Source organism: Aegilops tauschii, chromosome 2, assembly GCF_002575655.3.
Source record: "Aegilops tauschii subsp. strangulata cultivar AL8/78 chromosome 2, Aet v6.0, whole genome shotgun sequence".
Lineage (NCBI taxonomy): Eukaryota > Viridiplantae > Streptophyta > Magnoliopsida > Poales > Poaceae > Aegilops > Aegilops tauschii.
The window spans coordinates 628,626,127-628,634,017 of record NC_053036.3 but is presented as its reverse complement, the minus strand read 5'-3'; positions in this window follow the sequence as shown (position 1 = coordinate 628,634,017).

Here is a 7,891-nt window from a genome sequence, read left to right as displayed (position 1 = left end):
ATCACCACTTTGCAATCCGACGCCACCTTGATCCTCCGCTCATATAGATCATCTGATAGGGCCAGACCTTCTCTTATTGCCAAACACTCGAGGACAGCTGGGTCTCCATTGTTGGGAAAGACTATTGCTGAAGCCCCCAGGAACACGCCCTCGGCATCTCTAGCTATCGCGCGCCCCCACTGCACCATATCTTCCTCCTCTCCCTACGGCTGCATCAACGTTTAGTTTTGCCATGCTCGCAGGTGGTGCGATCCAAGGTAGTTGTTGAGTCCCTCGTGGGTTAACTTGTTGTACTGACTTCTTCTCGATGGATTTCAGTTCGGATAAATAGGACTGGACAAAGCCATGAATGGAGAAAGGACTCTGATAAATTTGCTCGTTAATTGCCTTTCGACAAGCTCCCCACAGCGCCCAAAGGGTAACGCAGAGCCGCTGTAGGTATAGAGTGTTGTGCCAATCTCCAAAGAAAGTTTTTGAGCTTTGATGGGACCTTGATCCCCCATAATTTTGTCCATCCCATGTTGTCCAAATCAGAGCGAGGCGAACCCTCCTCTCCATCTAACCACGCGCTCCCTGCTGAGTTTGACTCGCTGGATCATCTTATATGCTGACCTAACAGTAAAGATTCCCCTTCTATCTTCACTCCATGCCCAAAAGTCCTCCACTTGCCTAGTACAGAGAGGAATAGCCAAGATCGCTTCCGCATCTATACGGATGAAAACTGATCGCACTAGTTGCTCGTTCCAAGACAAGGTTGTACTATTAATCAACTCAGACACCTTAGTTGGAGGCGCAGGCATGAGTGATGTCAGCGGCTGCTTCATATTTTCCCTGGGAATCCAATTCTCAGACCAAATATTAGTTGTTTCTCCATTGGCTATTCTCTTAACAAGACCATGTAGCATTATATCTCTGCCGTCAAGAATAGATCTCCAAATCTAGGAAGGATGAGGGCCCAAAGTGGCTTTAAATAATGTTTGTTCCGGGAAGTAAACGGACTTTAAAATCCTGACGCTCAAGGATGATGGATTTTGAAGGATCCGCCACGACTGCCTTGCCAGCAATGCTAGGTTAAAGAGTTCCGGGTTGCGGAAGCCAAGCCCTCCCAAGTGTTTGGGCTTCATCATAACATCCCATGCTACCCAACACAATTTACGTTTGCCTTGCTTGCTGCCCCACCAGAACTGCCTGATCAGAGAAGTCACACTCTCACAAAGCCCTCGAGGGAGTCGGAAACATGACATGGAGAACACCGGTATTGCATGCGCTACAAATTTGATCAATACCTCCTTTCCTGCAGCAGATAAAAGCTTCTCCATCCATCCCCTAACCTTCTCCCATACACGATCTCGTAGGTACTTTAAAGTCCCATTCTTCGAGTGACCCACCTCAGTTGGCATGCCAAGATATCTATCACTGAAAGATTCGTTTTGAACGTTCAAAATATTCTTGACATTATCTCTAGTGGCATGTGAGCAACCACGACTAAATAATATAGAAGACTTGTCATGGTTTATGCGCTGACCTGATGCCAAGCAACAGCTCTCCAGTAGGTTTGAAACTGCATTAGCCCCTTCAATGTTCGCCTTAAAAAGCAGCAGTCTGTCATCGACGAAGAGTAGGTGGTTGACGGCCGGGGCCGTTGGAGCCACCTTGATAACCTCCAACTGAGATGCCGAAGAACTGGATTTCAGGAGGCACGAAAAGGCCCTCTGCTGCAATTAAGAAGAGATGAGGGGATATCGGATCTCCCTGCCGGATGCCTTTGCTAGGTGTGAATTGATCAAGCCTCTCACCATTAATGAGCACCGAGAACGAAACTGACTGCACCATGTTCATCACAATTTGTACCCACGATGGTGTGAAACCCAACTTCAACAACATGGCCTGAAGATAGTCCCACTCAAGGCGATCATATGCCTTCATCATATCGAGCTTAAGTGCACTGTAACTGTTCACCTTTGCTCTGCTGCGTTTCATAAAATGAAGCATTCATATACGCTAATTATGTTGTCAGTTATCAGTCTTCCGGGGACAAAAGTGGAATGCTCCTCTGAGATGATGTCAGATAGAATCTGCTTCAGCCTGTTTGCCACAACTTTGGATGCAATCTTGTATAGCACATTACATAAACTTATGGGTCTAAATTGGGACAATAAAGACGAGTTCATTACCTTTATTAGGCATCAGCACAAAAACTGTGTCGTTAGTGCACTCTGGACTGTCCTCTCCTCTGACAATCCTCAGTACCGCCTTAGTCACCTCGGGGCCACAAAGATCCCAATGGCGCTGGTAGAAGTGAGCCGGAAAGCCATCCGAACCGGGAGACTTGGTAGGAAACATTTGAAAAAGTGCACTCTTTACCTCCTCGGCTGTGTAAAGAGCCACCGGGATCTCGTTCATCTCGGCATAGACCTTGGTTGGTACTGATGTCTACTACACAACCTTCTTCTTGTAGACGTTGTTGGGCCTGCAAGTGCACAGGTTTGTAGGACAGTAGCATATTTCCCTCAAGTGGATGACCTAAGGTTTATCAATCCGTGGGAGGCGTAGGATGAAGATGGTCTCTCTCAAGCAACCCTGCAACCAAATAACAAAGAGTTTCTTGTGTCCCCAACACACCCAATACAATGGTAAATTGTTAGGTGCACTAGTTCGGTGAAGAGATGGTGATACAAGTACAATATGGATAGTAGATATAGGTTTTTGTAATCTGAAAATATAAAAACAGCAAGGTAACAAGTAATAAAAGTGAGCACAAACGGTATTGCAATGCTAGGAAACAAGGCCTAGGGTTCATACTTTCACGAGTGCAAGTTCTCTCAACAATAATAACATAGATAGATCATATAACAATCTCTCAACATGCAACGAAGAGTCACTCCAAAGCCACTAATAGCAAAGAACAAACGAAGAGATTATGGTAGGGTACGAAACCACCTCAAAGTTATTCTTTTGGATCAATCTATTCAAGAGTTCGTACTAGAATAACACCTTAAGACACAAATCAACCAAAACCCTAATGTCACCTAGATACTCCATTGTCACCTCAAGTATCCGTGGGCATGATTATACGATATGCATCCCACAATCTCAGATTCATCTATTCAACCAACACAAAGTACTTCAAAGAGTGCCCCAAAGTTTCTACCGGAGAGTCAAGACGAAAACGTGTGCCAACCCCTATGCATAGGTTCATGGGCGGAACCCGCAAGTTGATCACCAAAACATACATCAAGTGGATCACGCGAATATCCCATTGTCACCACAGATAAACACGGCAAGACATACATCAAGTGTTCTCACATCCTTAAAGACTCAATCCGATAAGATAACTTCAAGAGGAAAACTCAATTCATCACAAGAGGGTAGAGGGGGAGAAACATCATAAGATCCAACTATAATAGCAAAGCTCGCGATACATCAAGATCGTGCCAGAGAGAACAAGAGAGAGAGAGAGAGAGAGAGAGATCAAACACATAGCTACTGGTACATACCCTCAGCCCCGAGGGTGAACTACTCCCTCCTCGTCATGGAGAGCGCCGGGATGATGAAGATGGCCACCGGTGATGGGTTCCCCCTCCGGCAGGGTGCCGGAACGGGCTCCCGAGAGGTTTTTGGTGGCTACAGAGGCTTGCGGCGGCGGAACTCTAGATCTATCTTCGTATTCAATGGTTTTAGGGTATATGGGAATATATAGGCGAAAGAAGTCGGTCGGGGGACGCTCGAGGGGCCCAGGAGACAGGGGGCGCGCCCAGGGGGGTGGGCGCGCCCTCCTATCTCCTGGCTTCCTCGAACCTTCCCTGGCTTGAACTCCAAGTCTCCCGGATCATATCCTTTCCAAAAATCACGCTCCTGAAGGTTTCATTCCATTTGGACTCCGTTTGATATTCCTTTTCTTTGAAATACTGAAACAGGCAATAAAACAGCAATATGGGCTGGGCCTCCGGTTAGTAGGTTAGTCCCAAAAATAATATAAAAGTGTATAATAAAGCCCGTAATCATTCAAAACAGATAATAAAATAGCATGAATGCTTCATAAATTATAGATACGTTGGAGACGTATCAACATCCCCAAGCTTAATTCCTGCTCGTCCTCGAGTAGGTAAATGATAAAAGAAAGAATTTATGAAGTGTGAATGCTAGCAGGTGCACAAGTTTATATGTCATAACAGTAGTTCATCTCATAAAGCTTCTCAAGATCAAGTAACAAGCTATTCACATGTTAAAGCATAGACCATAAAACTTTCTTGAAAACTAGCAAACTTTATTCTCGGTCATCAAACAATTGCAATTCATCTTATTTTCAGGAAGGGTCTATGTCAAAGCTTTAATTTAGCAAACTCCACATACTCAACTATCATATAGTCTTCTACAATTGCTAACACTCACGCAATACTTATGGTTATGGAGTTTTAATCGGACACTGAGAAAGATAGGGGCTTATAATGTTGCCTCCCAACGTATTCACCTTTGGGTGATGTCAACAATAATAGTTCATGCTAACTTACATCCAATTGGATATATATATCAGGATCTTTCCAACACGAGGCGCTTGCCAAAGGATAAAATAAAAAAGGGAAAGGTGAAGATCACCTTGACTCTTGCATAAAGTAAAAGATATAAAGTAAAAGATAGGCCCTTCGCAGAGGGAAGCAGAGATTTGCAGAGGTGCCAGAGCTCGATTTTGAAATAGAGATGAAAATAATTTTGAGAGGTATGATCTCAATGTCAACATAACAACCAAGAGTTCCCAATATCTTCCATACTACATACATTATAGGCGGTTTCCAAACAGAATGGTACAAGTTTTTTACTCCCCCTCCACCAACAATCATCAATCCATGGCTTGCCCGAAACAACGGGTGCCTCCAACTAACATCAATCCTGGGGGAGTTTTGTTTGCAATTATTTTCGATTTGATTTTGATCTTTTGATCATGGGACTGGGCATCCCGGTTACCAGCCATTTTCTCATGAATGATGAGCGGAGTCCACTCATCGTGAGAATAACCCACCTAGCATGGAAGATACTGACAGCCCCTAGTTGCTACATGAGCGATTCGGGCATAAAAAACAGATTATTATTTGAAGGTTTAGAGTTTGGCACATGCAAATTTACTTGGAACGGCAGGTAAATACCGCATATAGGTAGGTATGGTGGACTCTCATGGCAAAACTGGGTTTAAGGATATTTGGAAGCACAAGTAGTATCTCTACTTGGTGCAAGGAATTTTGGCTATCATGAGGGGGAAAGGCAAGCTCAACATGTTTCAATGATCCATGACAATATACTTTAACTGAGATGTGAGAAAACATAACCCATTACGTTGTCTTCCTTGTCCAACATCAACTCTTTAGCATGTCATACTTAATGAGTGCTCACAATTATAAAAGATGTCTAGGATAGTATATTTATATGTGAAATTTCTCTTCCTTCAATATCCTTTCATGAATTGTTCAAATGACCAATACAATGCTTGCTAACCTTCAATAAATTTACAACCTCTACTTCTTAAATGTGAAGTCATTACTCCCAACGGGGTAAGCATATGAAACATATATAATTTCAGATTTATGACATTCAACTCATTCAACCATTTACTCATAGGATATAAATGAAGCACACGAGTAAATGACAAACTACTCCAACAAGATATAAGTGAAGATCAATGAGTACCTAAATAATTATGTAACTATGTGAAGACTCTCTCTCATTTAAGAATTTCAGATCTTGGTATTTTATTCAAACAGCAAGTAAAGCAAAATAAAATGACATTGCAAGGATAGCACAACTCATGTGAAGAAGCAAAAACTTAGGTTCAACCGATACTAACCGATAATTCTTGAAGAAGAAAGGTGGGATGCCTACCGGGGCATCCCCAAGCTTAGATGCTTGAGACCTCTTGAAATATTATCTTGGGGTGCCTTGGGCATCCCCAAGCTTGAACTTTTGTGTCTCCTTAATTCCTTATATATCTCGGTTTCTCTATTTCTCAAAAACTTCATCCACATAAAACTCAACAAGAACTCGTGAGATAAGTTAGTATAAACCAATGCAAAACCTTATCATTTTATACTGTAACAAATCACTAAAATTATTATTCAACATTGCATACTAAATGCCTCTGCATATTTGATACTCCTATCCTCAAATAGAATCATTAAACAAGCAAACATATGCAAACAATGCAAACATAACAGCAATCTGCCAAAACAGTACAGTCTGTAAAGAATGCAAGATTCATCATACTTACCTAACCCCAAAAATTATGAAAGAAAATTCCCACTGTAGTAATTTTATCAGATCTTATCATGCAAAAGGTTTCAACATTATAACATTCTCTGACTTTTCTAGGGAATTTTTGCAACAGCGGTAAACTTTCTGTTTTCAAACAGCAACATGTATACTAGCAAAATAAGCATGGTAAAGGCTATCCTTGACATTTTTATTGAAGTATAGATGCAAAACATTATTCTAAATAACAGCAAGCAAATACTAACAAAATAAATTGACGCTCCAAGCAAAACACATATCATGTGGTGAATAAAAATATAGCTCCAAGTAAAGTTAGCGATGAACGAAGACGAAAGAGGGGATGCCATCCGGGGCATCCCCAAGCTTAGGCTCTTGGTTGCCCTTGAATATTACCTTGGGGTGCCTTGGGCATCCCCAATATTAGGCTCTTGCCACTCCTTATTCCATAGTCCATCGAATCTTTACCCAAAACTTGAAAACTTCACAACACAAAACTCAACAGAAAACTCGTAAGCTCCGTTAGCGAAAGAAAACAAAACACCACTTCAAGGTACTGTAATGAAATTATTCTTTATTTATATTGGTGTTATACCTACTGTATTCCAACTTCTCTATGGTTTATAAACTATTTTACTAGCCATAGATGCGTCAAAATAAGCAAACAACACACGAAAAACAGAATCTGTCAAAAACAGAACAGTCTGTAGTAATCTGTAACTAACGTAAACTTCTGGAACTCCAAAAATTCTACCAAAATAAGAAGTCCTAGGAAATTTGTATATTGATCTACAGCAAAAAGAATCAACGCAAAAGCACTTTTCTGTGATTTACTAAATTGTTTCTCGTGCATGCAAAGTTTCTGTTTTTCAGAAGAATCAAATTAACTATCACCATAGGTTATCCTATAGGTTCTACTTGGCACAAACACTGATTAAAACATGATAACACATCTAAACAGAAAGTAGATGATTTATTTATTACTAAACAGAACCAAAAAGCAAGGAACAAAAAATAAAGTTGGGTTGCCTCCCAACAAGCGCTATCATTTAACGCCACTAGCTAGGCATGATGATTTCAATGATGCTCGCATAAAAGATAAGAGTTGAAACATAAAGGGAGCATCAAGAAGAATATGACTAGCACATTTAAGTCTAACCCACTTCCTATGCATAGGGATTTTGTGAGCAAACAACTTATGTGAACAATAATCAACTAGCATAGGAAGGTAAAACAAGCATAACTTCAAGACTTTAAGCACATAGAGAGGAAACTTGATATTATTGCAATTTCTACAAGCATATGTTCCTCCCTCATAATAATTTTCAGTAGCATCATTAATGAATTCAACAATATAACCAGCACCTAAAGCATTCTTTTCATGATCTACTTGCATAGAAAATTTACTACTCTCCACATAAGCGAAATTCTTCTCATTCGGAATAGTGGGAGTATCATAAAAGACTCGAATACTAAAAATTGTTTCCACATAAAAAGAGGAATGTTCAGAAAAAGGGTAATAATAATCATGACAAGTTTTATAAATATAATCATCACTACTTTTTATAGCATAAGTTTCATCACAATAATCATCATAAGTAGCAACTTCGTTCTCATCATAATCAATTGAAACCTC